At 50.2% G+C, this 16,343-nt stretch overlaps 1 protein-coding gene across 3 annotated transcripts in view; it reads left to right on the top strand.

The window, feature by feature from the left end:
* Window positions 1-10,473: 10,473 nt before the first annotated feature.
* Window positions 10,474-16,343, top strand: part of EIF4G1 (eukaryotic translation initiation factor 4 gamma 1) — a 1,004,595-nt gene continuing 998,725 nt past the window's right edge. For all 3 annotated transcript variants that reach the window (XM_086944451.1, XM_086944450.1, XM_086944449.1), the window contains exon 1: window positions 10,474-10,592. The gene's annotated coding sequence lies outside the window, so the exon portion shown is untranslated. The remainder of the gene's footprint in view (window positions 10,593-16,343) is intronic.

Below are 16,343 nucleotides of genomic sequence, written 5' to 3'. Positions count from 1 at the left end.
TGCGTCGTTTATGATTCAATCCGGTGAATAAGTGATTAGATAGACTATGTCTACAGAGAGGTATCTATATATAATATGAACATCACAAATGAATTTTTGATAACTGCATTGTTAGACCCTGCACAATTTTAGAATCTATGTAATGTAAATATGAACGTTTTTGACATGTGTAGATTAATTTGAAATTTCTTAATTTACAGAACACTGCCCCTGAGGAAGGAACCTCTGTTCCGAAATGCATTGGGCCAGAAACTAATCATGGTTCAGTAGCAAAACTATTATGTTAGATATTCAACGAGTGAATTTGTATGAGTACAAATAATATGGACAATCACTGAAAACAGCAATTGTATGTTAAATAATTAAGAATCTGTATGAGTAAAAGTCATATGATTATGTTCTGAAAAAAAGTAAATAACAGTACAAACCAAACTGATGCTGTGGTATAATTAGAATAAGTATGATTTGAAATTGAAATTGATTTATGTTTGAAACTGTGAACAGTTAGTTCATTAGGAACAGTGCACACTTGAGCAGGTTCATCCTGTTCCGGGTCTTACTTTGTTAATATATGTGGAGCCAACACATGTTTTCAGTGTAGCACCCTTGTCTAAATAAATTAAAGTAAGGAGTAAAACTAAGAGTGCACCTCTTAACCCCCTGTGGGTACACTTTTGATGGCTGACACGGGTTCGCCCTACACCATCGTCCAGAGAGCGTTGTGGGAGGAGAGCTTTGCACCACATTTAGGCCCAGAACTGGAGAAGCTGGATATCCGCCCGATATGTAGAGTTTGCAGAAAGCGGACCGGCCTCTAAACTCAAATTTTAATGGTCTGAATCCTGTGTTTGGGACAACAAGAGGAACTGAGATCGGACGATATTTAATGGGGTCCAGTGTACATGTCCTAGACTAGAGCACACAGAAGGATACAAAGTTCCCCGGGGGAGAAGGTACTACAGTGTGGAGAGGGAAATAGATGTGCAGAGTTAAGGAACTAGGGAGGTTCCTTTGTCGGAACTAGAGAGCCTCACACACCCAGAGCGTTAGGTGTGAAACACACCCTGACTGTAGGATGTCCAGTTTCATCATCGGCTCACTGCTCCTCGTCAGACCGGCGCTGCAATGTCTGACGGAGTGCCGAAAGGCACTCTTTTGGCAGAGTTCTTTTGTTCCTTGCCGATGGTGTGTGTGAGTAAAAAAGAGAGGAAGTGTAGTCGGTGCAAAGTGAGTGAATATTAAAACAGGGTAAGCAGTCCACAATGGGTTTTATTGACGTAGCTGATTCCCTGATTAAAAGGGGTGAGAGGGGAGCTAGAGACCGTGTAGGGATACAGGAAACTAACTCAACCCCCCTGGTGTGGTCAACATGTTTCTCGCCAACCGGCGATTCGTCAGGACCTAAACAAGGTACTACACAAGAAGAAGGGTGATACAATGCTCATTCAGGAAGTAAAAAGCAAATACAACCTCACTGGGTCGGGTACAAAGAGGGCCAAGGGGTCCTGCTCTAGTTAGGCGACCTAAAGGTAGGAGGAAAAAGAATTTAAAAGAGAGCGGGTCAAGTCATATCTCAAATTTGTGGTTATACATTAAGATGATATGGGGTGACTTTTAGTCAATGCTCTCCACACTGTGGGGGGTGAGGGGGGCGTGCAGGGAAAACATTCATACCGGACACTGGGTGGATGAGAATTCCCCTTCATAATCGGTCTAGGTATGGTGCGATTATTATCTCTCATTGGAGAAACCAGAGTGCAGTGAAAAAACACTCATCTAAAGTGTGTCGCCGAATCTATCAAAGCCGCACCCATTCCTGGGAGAAGAAAAGGAAGGTTCTTACCCTAAGGGAGAGTAACACAAGCCTCGCAGCATGCTCCCGTGAGGCCAGCGCTGTCTGGTGGGTATACCTGCAGGGCATGGAAGGGAAGGAAGGAATTGTGTGTTGCAAGACACAGGGGAGTAGTCTAGTGCCTGGTAGTCAAGGCTGATCCAATGGTGGAATGGGGAGGACCGGGCTCATGCCAGAGCAAGGCCACGTTGGGGGCGCAGGGGTGAGCATCCAGTTGGCCTCCAGGGTTAGTTGACCCAATACCACGGGTGCAGTCATCGGGTAGGCAGGGAGTCGACCACTCTGTCCGTGTCGGGCATTTACAAACCAAAAGGAGCCCCCAGCGCGGGGCACAGCGTTGTCTCTAACACGAGCATAACTACCCAGTCACCATCAGGGAACCTTTTCCATCCCCAAAGTCTGTTGACTGGTAGGAACCCCCCCCCCCCTTTCCCTCAGCAGTTGCGCGGCCTCGCCACACGATAGGTTATCTTTATTAATATCTAATACCTGAATAATATCCAGCATGAGTAGCAACCCAGCACTACTCTAACCCCCAGCAGACCGTACATCCGACTTCTGCCGGCATCAGTGACCCTTCCATCATGGCCGCCACGTTTGCCATCATTGCTCAGCAACAGCTCTAGTTCCCGTGCTACATGGGCGCATGCGCTTGACGCGCGATAGGCGCCACCATACCCGCGGCGCTTGGGCGAGGTAGCGGTCAGCCTACTTATAGATGGACCCCACTGGGACACACCACCAGCTGCTCTGCACCCTGGCCAGGTGCCGCGAACGTGAGGGGTAGGTGCCTCCGCCGTCCCAGCGTCTGTACACAGGTAAGCTCTGTCCCTCTGCCCTGATGACCTGAGGCTCGTTTCAACGCTTGTAGCCCCATAGCAAAGGCGGTTGCGGGGGTGGCTCTCAGCTCCGACCGGGCCTCCCGCCCACTCGCCACATTGCGGCCGGCGGTTCAGAGGAGGAGGAGGGGAGCGCCCACCTGTCCCTGGTCCCACTCACGCTGAAGAGGCTGCACTCTGGGGGTTGTTTCCTGCGCGGTGCTCCGCCGTATGTCGGCGCTGTCTATACTTGCGCTCACTGCTTGTGAGCATACAGTGTGGCCATGGTGCTGAGTGTGCGAGCTGTGCCCCGCGCTGGGGGCTCCTTTTGGTTTGTAAACGCCCGACACGGACAGAGTGGTCGACTCCCTGCCTACCCGATGACTGCACCTGTGGTATTGGGTCAACTAACCCTGGAGGCCAACTGGATGCTCACCCCTGCCCCCCCAACGTGGCCTTGCTCTGGCATGAGCCCGGTCCTCCCCATTCCACCATTGGATCAGCCTGACTACCAGGCACTAGACTACTCCCATGTGTCTTGCAACACACAATTCATTCCTTCCCTTCCATGCCCTGCAGGTATACCCACCAGACAGCGCTGGCCTCACGGGAGCATGCTGCGAGGCTCGTGTTACTCTCCCTTAGGGTAAGAACCTTCCTTCTCTTCTCCCAGGAATGGGTGCGGCTTTGATAGATTCGGCGACACACTTTAGATGAGTGTTTTCACTGCACTCTGGTTTCTCCAATGAGAGATAATAATCGCGCCATACCTAGACCGATTATGAAGGGGAATTCTCATCCACCCAGTGTCTGGTATGAATGTTTTCCCTGCACGCCCCCCTCACCCCCCACAGTGTGGAGAGCATTGACTAAAAGTCACCCCATATCATCTTAATGTATAACCACAAATTTGAGATATGACTTGACCCGCTCTCTTTTAATTTCTTTTTCCTCCTACCTTTAGGTCGCCTAACTAGAGCAGGACCCCTTGGCCCTCTTTGTACCCGACCCAGTGAGGTTGTATTTGCTTTTTACTTCCTGAATGAGCATTGTATCACCCTTCTTCTTGTGTAGTACCTTGTTTAGGTCCTGACGAATCGCCGGTTGGCGAGAAACATGTTGACCACACCAGGGGGATGAGTTAGTTTTCTGTATCCCTACACGGTCTCTAGCTCCCCTCTCACCCCTTTTAATCAGGGAATCAGCCACGTCAATAAAACCCATTGTGGACTGCTTACCCTGTTTTAATATTCACTCACTTTGCACCAACTACACTTCCTCTCTTTTTTACTCACACACACCATCGGCAAGGAACAAAAGAACTCCGCCAAAAGAGTGCCTTTCGGCACTCCGTCAGACATTGCAGCGCCGGTCTGACGAGGAGCAGTGAGCCGATGATGAAACTGGACATCCTACAGTCAGGGTATGTTTCACACCTAACGCTCTGGGTGTGTGAGGCTATCTAGTTCCGACAAAGGAACCTCCCTAGTTCCTTAACTCTGCACGTCTATTTCCCTCTCCACACTGTAGTACCTTCTCCCCCGGGGAACTTTGTATCCTTCTGTGTGCTCTAGTCTAGGACATGTACAGTCGGAGGCCACGCCCACCGCCCACTTACCCACCTACCTATAAGTATGTGCCTCCCAAGGAAGCGCAGCGGACGAGCGCAGCGGGCGCGCCGATTGCGCGCCGAAGGCGCTCTTAAGGCAAGCTCGTCTGCGCTCGTCCGCGCCCCGCGGCCCTGCCCCCTGGCCCTTCAGGGGCCAGTAGACACATTTACAGCTCGAGTGTCTTACATCAGCTACGTCCACCAATACTACCAAGCTGTGGAATTCCAGGACATCCTTTGGAGATGCCCCGCCGCTGTACGCACTGTAAGTTTGAACTCACCTCTAAAACTGCCCAAACCAGAGCGGAGGCACAGGAATTTTCCATGTTCCTACTTAACTGCAGGTCATTAGTAAAACACTGTACAGAAATCTCTTTGTTATTAGACGAACACTCTCCTGATGCTATGTTCCTAACTGAAACGTGGCTGAACCAAGACTCTCAGCCGGACCTAGCACAGGCTATAATTCCAGGATACCAGATAGCGCGGGCTGATCGACCACTAGGTCGAGGTGGCGGCCTCGCGATTATCTACAAAGAGAACTATGTTTGCCGCTGTTTAGCGGACGACATTGAGGACTGTGAAAACCTTTCTTTCTCTATCGAGTTCTCCCCCAACTCCAGCTTTTCCGGCGTCCTCATTTATCGCCCCCCGGGTTCCACCGGACAATTCAATACTTCTCTCATGTCAGTGGCCTCACAGCTGGTTGTCTCCCCCTCCAATTTCACCATTCTGGGAGATTTTAATTTTCATTTTGACAACTTGCTAGATCCCACGGCATCAGAGATACAATCAAACCTGGCCGCCATCCAATTAGAGCAACGAGTTCCTTCGGCCACACACGAAAAGGGGCATCTTCTGGATCCTATTTTCAGTAATAGCGACCAGCTCAAAGTAGGCCTTATTAACAAGCTCCCATGGACCGATCACTTCCTGATAGCGTTCACCTGGACTACAAGTAAACCACCCCCTTCCCTGTTTACATCCAGGAAAACTCGAAACTGGTCAAAACTTCCTCTTGACAACTGGACGAAGACTCTCAGTAACACCAGACCCTCCCTCTCTCACAACCCTACATCCAATAACATCAGATATGAAGACTGGCTAACAACCTCTTTGGACTTAAGTCTCCCATCATATCCATCTAGATCAAAAAGACAGAGCAAATCAGCCCCATGGTATTCAGAAGATCTTAGAAACCAGAAACGCCTATGCAAGAGACAAGAGAGGAAGTGGCGCATATCCTACAACCAAGCCGAAAAAACTATTTACAGGGAAATGATTAGGGAATACAAAATGGCCATAAAAAATGCGCAAGCAGCCTACTACACCCATAAAATAACAGTGGCAAAATCAAAACCGAAAGAAATATACCACATAGTAAACTCTCTGACAAAACCACCCCCGCCCGCCTCAGACAATAACAATTCATTGTCCAAATGCAATGACTTGGCTGAATTCTTTTTCCAAAAAGTAAATAAAATATACTCTTCTTTCCTTAACTCACCTACCGATCTGTCCCCTCAATGCTTGGACTCTGCCCTGGATAGGGATATTGAGTTGAAATTGTTTCCCTTGATAACAATGGAAACATTAAAGAAATTAGCCCTACAAATAAAAACCGGTTCCCCTTGTGATCCGGCCCCTCCAGGCCCACTGGGTCTAGCCAGTGACATTATCTTCCCCACCCTGCTAGAACTGCTGAACTCTTCTATACTGAGTAAGACAGTACCCGTAACCTGGAAGCATGCAATGGTGCGGGCCCTCCTAAAGAAACCCTCCCTGGACCCAGCTAATGCGGGTAACTACCGTCCAATCTCTTTGCTCCCATGGGCGTCAAAAATCCTGGAGAAGCACGTCAACACCATTCTGACGAAATTTTTCGAGGACAACCACCTCCTTGATGCTTCCCAGACGGGTTTTCGCCCCAAACATGGGACAGAGACTGCCCTACTAGCTGTAACCGAGGAGGCAAGACAGATCTTGGATCGAGGGGGATCAGTGGCAGTGATCCTCCTCGATCTAAGCGCCGCGTTCGACACGGTACACCACAAGATCTTGTTGAACCGTCTTGCCGACCTGGGAGTATCCGGAGATGCCCTGTCGTGGCTGGAATCCTTCCTGTCAGACAGAACCTTCCAGGTCTTCGACGGCACATCTGTATCCTCCAGTAGGCCACTGGGGTGCGGAGTGCCGCAGGGCTCTTCCCTAAGCCCTACGCTCTTCAATGTGTACATGAGGCCGCTGGCTGGGATTGTTTGTCCGCATGGTGTTAATATCATCTCATATGCGGACGACACCCAGCTAGTGGTCTCCCTTTCACAGAAGAGCGGTCTCCAGACTCCACCTGACCTGGCGGCCTGCCTGGAGGACGTAAAAAGGTGGATGTCGAGCTCATGCTTGAAGCTTAACGATGATAAAACGGAGCTCATGCTCCTTGGCCAAGCAACTCCTTCCACTCTGGAGCTAATATGGCCCTCAAGTATGGGCACTCCCCCTCTCCCCAAAGACAATATCAAAAGCCTGGGAGTATGGCTCGACAAATCGCTGAGCCTAAATACTCAGGCCACTAAGGTGTCAGCCACTTGTATTGGCCTTCTCAGGGTAATCAAAAAAATTCTTCCCCTCCTTCCATTCGAGGCCAGACAAATTGTCATACAGGGCCTGATCCAATCACGGCTGGATTTCAACAATGCCCTTTATCTTGGAGCCCCGGACTATACTCTACAAAAACTTCAGCGCACTCAAAACTGTGCTGCCCGGGCGCTCCTGGGAATCCCTCAGAGGACCTCAATAAAATCCGGCCTAAAAACTCTACACTGGCTGCCTGTCAGGGATAGAGTAAAATTCAAGGCTCTCTGCATCGCCCATCAGACTTTCTGGAGAACGGGCCCAGAAATCAACTCTTCCCTGATCTCCCCATACCAACCCAGTAAAACTCTACGCTCCTCAACTGCTACACTTGCCAAAATCCCTCGAATATTTAGAACTAGAGCAGGAGGACGCTCGTTCTCATACAACGTTGCCAAACTGTGGAACACCCTCCCTCTGCAGATGCGAAACAATACAAATCTCACCAGTTTCAGGAAACAGCTTAAAACCCTCCTGTTCAACAACTAGTAACCTGAGTGGTCAGGTTTGTTTGGTTTAGCTCCAGCGCCTGGATGCCTCAGGGCAACTGTAGCGCTTTATAAGCCTAATTTTCATTTTCATTCATTTTCATTTCATTTCATTTTCATTTCACTGGAACCCCTTTAAATATCGTCCGATCTCAGTTCCTCTTGTTGTCCCAAACACAGGATTCAGACCATTAAAATTTGAGTTTAGAGGCCGGTCCGCTTTCTGCAAACTCTACATATCGGAGAGAGGACCCTCGGTCCTAGGATGGCTGGACCAAGGCGACCTGGGCATCAAGTTGGATGCTGGGGGAAAAGAACAAATACTACTTACGGAGCTGGAAACCTGGCCAGACCTCGACAAATGGAAAAGTGAGTACCCCAAAGTATTCGGAGGCACGGTAGGATGGAGAAATTCTCACACAAGATAATCCTGAAGGAGGATGCCGTACCGGTCGCCCACAAAGTGAGAAATGTGCCTTTGGCAGTGATAGAAGCAGTACAGGAAGAACTACAGGACTTAGAAAAGAAAGGGATCATTGAACCCATTATGTGTGCGGAGTGGCTGGCGCCCCTGGTGGTAGTAATGAAACCAAGCGGGAAGGTCAGGCTGTGTGTCGACCTGCGCGAACTGAACAAGAACATTGTGGTGGAGAAGTTCCCCTTGCCTAGAATCGAGGAGATGCTGGCCAGCACCAGGGGAATCAAGTGGTACTCCACTATAGACTTGACCTCAGCCTACCACCAGATTGCACTATACCCAGCGAGCCGCAAACTAACATCGTTCATCACCCCATTTGGGTGCTATCAGTTCCACCGCATGCCGTTCGGGCTGGCCTCAGCGGCTGCGGTGTTCCAGAAGCTGATGCACCAACTGTTTAAAGACACGGATGGCGTCCAATACTTCCAGGACGACATCCTGGTAATGGGGCGAGACAGACCAGATCATGATGGGAAACTCAGCAAGGTACTGAAGATCCTAGAGGGTAAGGGCCTCACAGCTGAATGGACCAAGTGCCGGATAGGAATGGAGTCGGTGACCTACTTGGGACACGAAATAGGGGTGCGAGGGGTGACCCCGAAAGCAGAGAACGTGAAAGCAATTTGTGAAGCGCCACCGCTCACCAACAAAGAAGAAGTCAGATCATTTATAGGTATGGCGGAATATTATAGCAAGTTTGTGCAGCACTTCGCCTCCAAGACCCATCACATGAGGCAGCTGACGAGAGACAGCACGGAATTCCGCTGGACGTAGGAAGCGCAAGGTGAATTTGAAGTCATCAAGAAAGAAGTGGCAGGGGCAGTACCACTCCAAGGATATGACCCCCAAGGGAAGACGGTGCTTACCACTGATGCCAGCGACAAGGGGATGGGCGCTGTCCTGATGCAAGCCCGAGGTCAAGGAAGGATGGAGACGCTCAGCTTCGCATCCCGCACACTGAGCGAAACAGAAAAGAAGTACAGTGTAATAGAAAAAGAAATGCTGGCAGTCGTGTGGGCTATGACCAGATTCAGGCAGTTCCTATGGGGCACACGGTTCCAATTGGAAATGGATCATAAGCCCCTACTGAAAGTGCTAACATCCAGCGGACATGCCAATGCAACGCCCAGGATCTCCAAAATGACTCTAAAACTGCTAGAATTCAGATATGATGTAGAATACATCCCAGGCAGTAGGAACAGAGTGGCGGACTATCTGAGTAGAGCAGCGGCCATAGAGCCGAGCGGGGAAGACCAAGCAGGAGTAGAAGAATTGGTAGCACTCACGGAAGAGCAGGAAAAATCAATAGGTAATCAAGAGTGGAAAGAAGCGTATGATGAAGACCAGACCCTAGAGGAAGTGAAATCATATATCACAAAGGGATGGCCAGACAAAAGACAGACCCGTGGGGACCTCAAACCATTCTATGAAGTCAGGGAAGAGTTGTCGATGGACGACCAAGGAGTGTTTGTGTACAGGAGGGAGAAGGTCATCCCCCCGGCAGGCATCATCCCCAAACTATTAGACATGCTCCATGAAGGACATTTGGGGATAGGAAAATTGAAGCTGAGGGCCAAGCAAAACTACTAGTGGCCAGGGATGGATGTAAGGGCCGAGAGGCATGTCAGGGACTGCTCACAGTGCCAAGGGGCAGATAAAACACTCAAACCACTACGCCCAGCTCTCGGCAAATTTGACCCCCCGAGGAATCTGTGGGAGGAGTTGTCAGTGGATATTCTACCGCGGAGCAAGAACAATCAGAGGTGGAACTGGACGTGAGAAGAGGAGAACAGCAAGGAGAGAGGACTGATGATGGCAACCAGGGGTCTGTGAGTGAAGGGGACATGAGTAGACGAGGTGGAAGCGCGGCTGCCCTTGGAAGTTAAGGATGGAACGAAGGGACTCAGGAAGGGGAGACCCCACCTACCCCGGTGAGACTGACCCGGAGGAGGGGTAGAGCAGTGGTCAAACCAGCAAGGTTCCGACTTTGACATGAACGGCGGACTGTGAGTTAACAGTTTCATTGTTGAGAAAAAAGGGAGATATGTGGTGGTGCGGTCTAGTTGTTGCACGTTACGCGTCGACGTGACGTGCTGGCGGCCATGTTTGCGGCTGCGCGCGCATCGCGCATTGAGTGGCACGAAAGCCGAGAATACGGAGATAGCGGCTCGGCGCTCTTTAGGGAAGATTAACTAAATAAATATCCGTTAATCACATAACTGTTGCAGCGTCTTTATTGGGTGTAACAGCAATGTTACAAGAAAGTAATAGCTTAAAATATATTGTACAGTAAATAGAGTAAAAATTAGTTAACAAATCAGGTGTGTATGAAATAGTTACTATGCAAGTTAATTAAATAAAAATGCTTAAATTACTTTGGAAAGTGATTTAAGTACAAAATGCACCACCAATATCATCAGTTTGGACATTTATTCCTGGCCAGGTCCAATGAACAAGAAGCACCCATACATACTTATTCTAATTCCCACATGACAGCAGAGTTGCCTGCCCTGACCCTGCATGTGACCAGGGCGGATTTGCCGGCTCCAGGACTGTCTCTTCCTACTTCCGGCGCCGCTGCGGTCGCCAGCCCCCTCGTCACGTGACCCTGGCCCGGCACTGCGGCTGCGCAGCAGGAGCGGTTTCAGATAATCCGGAAATGGTGGCCGTGGCTGCTGCGGCTGCGCCCGGCTTGGCGGACTGAGGAGCACGAGAGGTAGAGAGCAGCGCGCAGCCCCCGGGCGGAGGGAGGAGGGGCGCCGGCTATCTGCTGCCATCCGTCCCCGGCGCACGGGGACGCCGGCCACACTGCGGCCCCGTAGCTCGCCCTGCCCTCCGGGCCTCGCGTCCCCCGCCTGCCCGGGCGGGAGGAGGGAGAGCGGGCTGTGCCCACCGCCTCCTTCCGGAGGGACCATGCCTTGTGTAATGTACCGCTGCCTCGAGGGCCGCTCCTACCTTGAATAAGGGTCTTTCCCCACCTCTCAGAGCCTCCATCCCTCCTCCTAAAATCACCTCTTCCATCCCTTTACAGCACTAACCCCCCCCCCCCCCCCAAAACACTAAATACTGAGACCATTTCTGTGCGCCCCCCTTATTATCCCCAATTTCTAAAACCTTTGATATTTGAGCCTTCTTCCTTGTGCATCCCTATTCAGCCCTTTCTCCAAATGACAGGTTAAACTCTGCAATCCTCCAGCCCCCCCGTGGACGCCCTTCAGATAAAGCACATCTGAACCCCTCTCACTGGCGCAGCCTCTTTCAGAAATAAATAAAAAGCTTACTTTTACCACTGCCTTGCTCAAACCCGCGTGCTTGATGAGTGCCACTTGGGTCAGTCTTAATTCGTTTCTTTTGTGTCTAGCGGATTACCCAGGTGGGCATCAAGAGCGCTAAAGCCCTCCCTGTATATTGTTGCTTTTGTGTTGAAACTTCTTTCGCTTCTGTGTGTATGTGTATGTGTATATATATATATATATATATATATAATGTCATTTTTTACTCCCTTCACCACGTGTTCTGTTGTTTGAGCTGGTAGGACTTTGGGTCTCCACCTGCCCTACAATGCACATGATGTAGCTGAGTCTTAACAATATATGGGGTATTTTTCAAAGACTTGGATACAAATGTTATCTGTTCTAATGGTATAAGCGAGAGCTACACCTGAAAGCTGTTAATACTGGATTGATGTGATTGCCTGCAAGTGTGGTATGTTGGTTGGTAAGCTCCCTTTACTTTAATTTAATTTATGTAAACTACCTTAAGTGTATATGTATAACTTCGCCCCGCTAATCTCAATAATTCCCTTCGCCACCCATACTCTTGCTTTTAAAAACCCTTTTTTTGCTTTATCTTGTAAGCATTGATATATATGCTCCGCTATGCTTGCTCTCCGTTGATGAATGAATTGATGTGGGCAGTGCACAACTGCCGTTTCTACCCACAATGGCGTGGCTTTGGGGGTCGAACGATCCTTCCTTTTTTCATAGTTCCTCTTCCAGTTTAGCTCTCTGGACCATATGTACTTCTCGTCATGTATCTCTCCTTTGCCATCCATGTGACCCCTCAACCCCTTTCTTGAACCACCTCATTTATTTCCCTTCCTCAGATGGCATGTTTTGAATGCCTCTTTATCACCATATGCCATGCATCCTCCCAGATTAAATGTCGGGCACACGTTCCTTCGTTTTCTTTGCCTCGGTGCCCCTCAGACATGCCACCCTCCGTTCACGTGAGCGGCGTCACCACATTAGCCCTTCTCTTCCTCGTGTGTGATCCGCCTCTGGACCGAGCAGGCCTTGAATGGAGCTGTAAGGTGCAGGCGCCCGCTATCCCACTGCACCCGTTTGATTGAAAAGTGCTGGGTCCCTCCTGTCAAAATAAGCAAACCCCATTGAGATATTACCTGGCATTTACAGCGCCGTGGCCCACCCAAAGCCCGTGAAGCGCCTCGCTTCCTACAGCCCTTGCCTCCTCTAAACCCTGTGCCTTCTGATGTGTTGTCTGGGAGGGGGGCCCTTCTATGTCCCTGCACCCAGTGTCTGTCTGCTGCGAGGGACAGTGTCTGCACCCCCAGTCCCTGCCTGTAGGCTTTGCAGGGCTTAGCACTGCCCGTCTGCTTCTGTGACTCCCTCATTGCTGCGCACCCCAATACTGCCTGTCTGCTCCTGTGACTCCCTCGTTGCTGTGCACCCCAATAATGCATGTCTGCTCCTTTGACTCCCTCGTTGCTGCGCACCCCAATACTGCCTGCCTGCTCATGTGACTCCCTCGTTGCTGCGCACCCCAATACTGCCTGTCTGCTTCTGTGACTCCCTCTTTGCTGCGAACCTCAATACTGCCTGTCTTCTTCTGTGACTCCCTCGTTGCTGTGCACCCCAATACTGCCTGTCTGCTTCTGTGACTCCCTCTTTGCTCCGAACCCCAATACTGCCTGTCTGCTCCTGTGACTCCCTCTTTGCTCCGAACCCCAATACTGCCTGTCTTCTTCTGTGACTCCCTCGTTGCTGTGCACCCCAATACTGCCTGTCTGCTTCTGTGACTCCCTCTTTGCTGCGAACCCCAGTACTGCCTGTCTGCTTCTGTGACTCCCTCTTTGCTGCGAACCCCAGTACTGCCTGTCTGCTTCTGTGACTCCCTCTTTGCTGCGAACCCCAATACTGCCTGTCTGCTTCTGTGACTCCCTCGTTGCTGTGCACCCCTGGTCCCTGTCTGCAGGCTGTGCCGGGCGTCACTCTGCCTGTCTGCTCCCGTGACTCCCTCGTTGCTGTGCACCCCTGGTTCCTGTCTGCAGGCTGTGCCGGGCGCCACTCTCTGCCTGTCTGCTCCCGTGACTCCCTCGTCGTTGCTGTGCACCCCAGGTCCCTGTCTGCAGGCTGTGCCGGGCGTCACTCTGCCTGTCTGCTCCCGTGACTCCCTCGTCGTTGCTGTGCACCCCAGGTCCCTGTCTGCAGGCTGTGCCGGGCGTCACTCTGCCTGTCTGCTCCCGTGACTCCCTCGTTGCTGTGCACCCCTGGTCCCTGTCTGCAGGCTGTGCCGGGCGTCACTCTGCCTGTCTGCTCCCGTGACTCCCTCGTTGCTGTGCACCCCTGGTCCCTGTCTGCAGGCTGTGCCGGGCGTCACTCTGCCTGTGTGCTCCCGTGACTCCCTCGTCGTTGCTGTGCACCCCTGGTCCCTGTCTGCAGGCTGTGCCGTGCGTCAACCAGTCTGCCTGCTCTAGTGGCTCCCTCAGTGCTGCGCACCACGGTACTGTCTGTCTGTTCCAGGGACTGCTTGCCTCCTCCTGTGACTCCCTCGTTGCCCCTCAGCTGCAGATCTCCTGTACCGGGAGACTGAAGCGGTGTAGAATTAAATGCCATTGACAGGCCCCATTGGGCATACCTTTCGGGGATTTGTGCAGGACATAGTACTATTAATTGCAACTCCGGATTCGGCGATGAAGCCGAAGGCTGACGCTGTCCCGATGCCAGCTGGGAGGTGACATTGGCCGCTTGAGGCACTGTGACTGCACACTGCCGCCTTAGGACTCGTCGCTGTGCCACTCGTGAATGCCGCCTGCAAAGCAGTGCCTTGTGTCTGCTTCGGTGCCTGTGACACGCTGCTGTCGCTCATGCCCTCTCCATGGATTAAAATGCATGTTACACCTGGGCTCCCCTGGTTAATGGAATCACCCAAGGGGGTCTGTGAAATGTTATTACACCAGGTAGCTGCCGATGATTACATTTCACGTGTCTGGTGCTTTCCCCAGTCTTCGCCCAAATATATTGTTATCTCTGCTCCCACCAGTTTGGGGTTTTGACTCTCCAACTTTTTGTACACATGTGCACATCTTATCAGCTTGGCTGAATTTACAATCGTGAGGTATACTTGCATACATTAAATTACATTTATCAGTGGGTGGACTCATAAAATATATACTCGTTCAAGGAGGCGTGGCCATCCCGTTAGGTGCCAAGCACCGACGTGACCAATTACGGCAGCCCTCTCATTATGTCCGAGTCTAATAATCGAACTCATTGTTATAATTCGGTAGGAAGTCGTGGTTTCAGGTTAGGAAAGCACTGCGAGCCTCTGCGTACCCAGAAACGTACGTTTGTAAGGGCACTCGTCAATTACACTCCAATCATATCCCACACTGCAAAAAGGCTGACAATTTACATTTGATAAGGGCAAGAGTAAACCTTTTTCCGCAGTGAGGAATTGAGAGAAAGGGAATTTGCAATTTTTCATCAGTATGTATATGTATGTATGTATATATATATATATATATATATATATATATATATATATATATATATATATATATATTATGGTTTCCAGGCCAACTTCTTTTAACTTTGTATGAATTCCTAGGAGTCATAAGTCTGCACTGATGCAAAGACGTGTACCTGGGGGTGCACCTTTGTGGCTTCCATTAAGAATTCTGCATCTACTTTTATTTAATGTTGGCTACAATCCGATTCTCGTGTTTTTTTCTTTTTTTATCGTAATGCCTGCATCAAGCTAATTTTTCTAATTGTTGCCTCAAAGAAATGGCATTTAAAGTTGATAGTGTAGGAAGCTGGCTCTTTATGTGATATATCAATAAGTTAATAGACTGTGTAACAAGTCCAGGTTTCCCTTACAAGTGGACAGCAGGGGCTTGCTTTGCAATCCTAAAGTGCTCTATTGGGGGTAGTGTGGGTGAGCAGCCTTGGGCTTAACACAGAGGAGTGCAAGTCATTTGCAAAATACACACCATGATAAACGATAACATGACTCAAGGAGATCACACCAACTTATAAAAAAATATCAACTACCTTTTTATATACAAGTTCGCATCAGAGCAAAATCATTCATGTCTGTACGTTTTTTAAATATAATTCCTTTCACTTTAAAAAGTGGACACATTGCAATTTCTGCTATGCCTTGGGCACAGTGCAATTTCTGATTTCTGCAATGCCTTCCTATGGAAGGAAGACACGTTCTGCAAACTGGTACAGTATATCAACTTGCAGGACAAATCTCCAGGAGTTAAGGTGAGTGGTGGGAAAGTTTCAAGTCGGCAGTAGCGTCACGATGGGTGCAAATCGGCATCAGTGCCGACGTTTCAATGGAGATGTGTCACTGTAAAAAGATTGTTAACTCTGGCTAGGAAGCCAGTCGGCCTGAACCAGCAAGTGCGCTCAGGCCTTGCGATGCTCATGGGGGTCAGGGGAGCACAGTTGGCCCTTTTCAAGTTCCAGGGGTGTCCTTAGGTGTTGGGTGGTGAGGGTGGCCTGCGTGTAGAGGCTGCAGGAGGATTGGGAGTCCAGGAGGGGCTCGCGTTCTGGAGGGCTGGGGATCCTTTTTAGCACCAGTGGCCCACTTCATCTTGGGCCAGAGGCAACAGGTGCAGTGGTGGCTTCAGGTGTCTGGTTTTGACGGTTCCAGAGGCCTCAGTCTTCTCTTAGGGAGTTTCTTCAGAAGAGGTCCGTTCACGGAGATCTTGAGTCTTTTTTCAAAGGCAGGCAGTCGTCCCAATTTTCTGGAGTCACATCTGCAGGACCAGTCGACTTTGGCACCGTTTGTGACGAAGGATGCAGACAGGCCGGTAGGGTTGTTACCGGGTCGCTGCTTCTCCACTCTTGGCTTTTGTGCCTATTTGTGCTCTCTTATTAGGTCATCAGGATTTGCTTCTCTGGTGCCATGGACTACCCTGAATACTGAATTTAGTGGACTGTAGGGTCATAGCCAATGGGCTACTGACCATTGGGTCACTATGCCCCCTATATGCCCTTTTCAGTGGGAAGTAGGCCTTACCCTGTCCCAGAATTCCTAAGTTTGCCATCACAAAATGTTTACTTCTGAAGATTTGTGTCCACCTCACAGTAACCCACCATAGGCGTGGTACTAATATGAAGCTAGCACGCCTACCTGACTAGCCAATTTTCCAGGTGCCAAGGGTGTCTTGGACAAAGGGGTCAGCTTCCTCTCCTGTAATGAGGAGCCA

The sequence above is a fragment of the Lissotriton vulgaris genome, chromosome 11 (assembly GCF_964263255.1).
Source record: "Lissotriton vulgaris chromosome 11, aLisVul1.2, whole genome shotgun sequence".
NCBI lineage: Eukaryota > Metazoa > Chordata > Amphibia > Caudata > Salamandridae > Lissotriton > Lissotriton vulgaris.
This window is presented reverse-complemented; position numbering and strand designations above follow the sequence as displayed.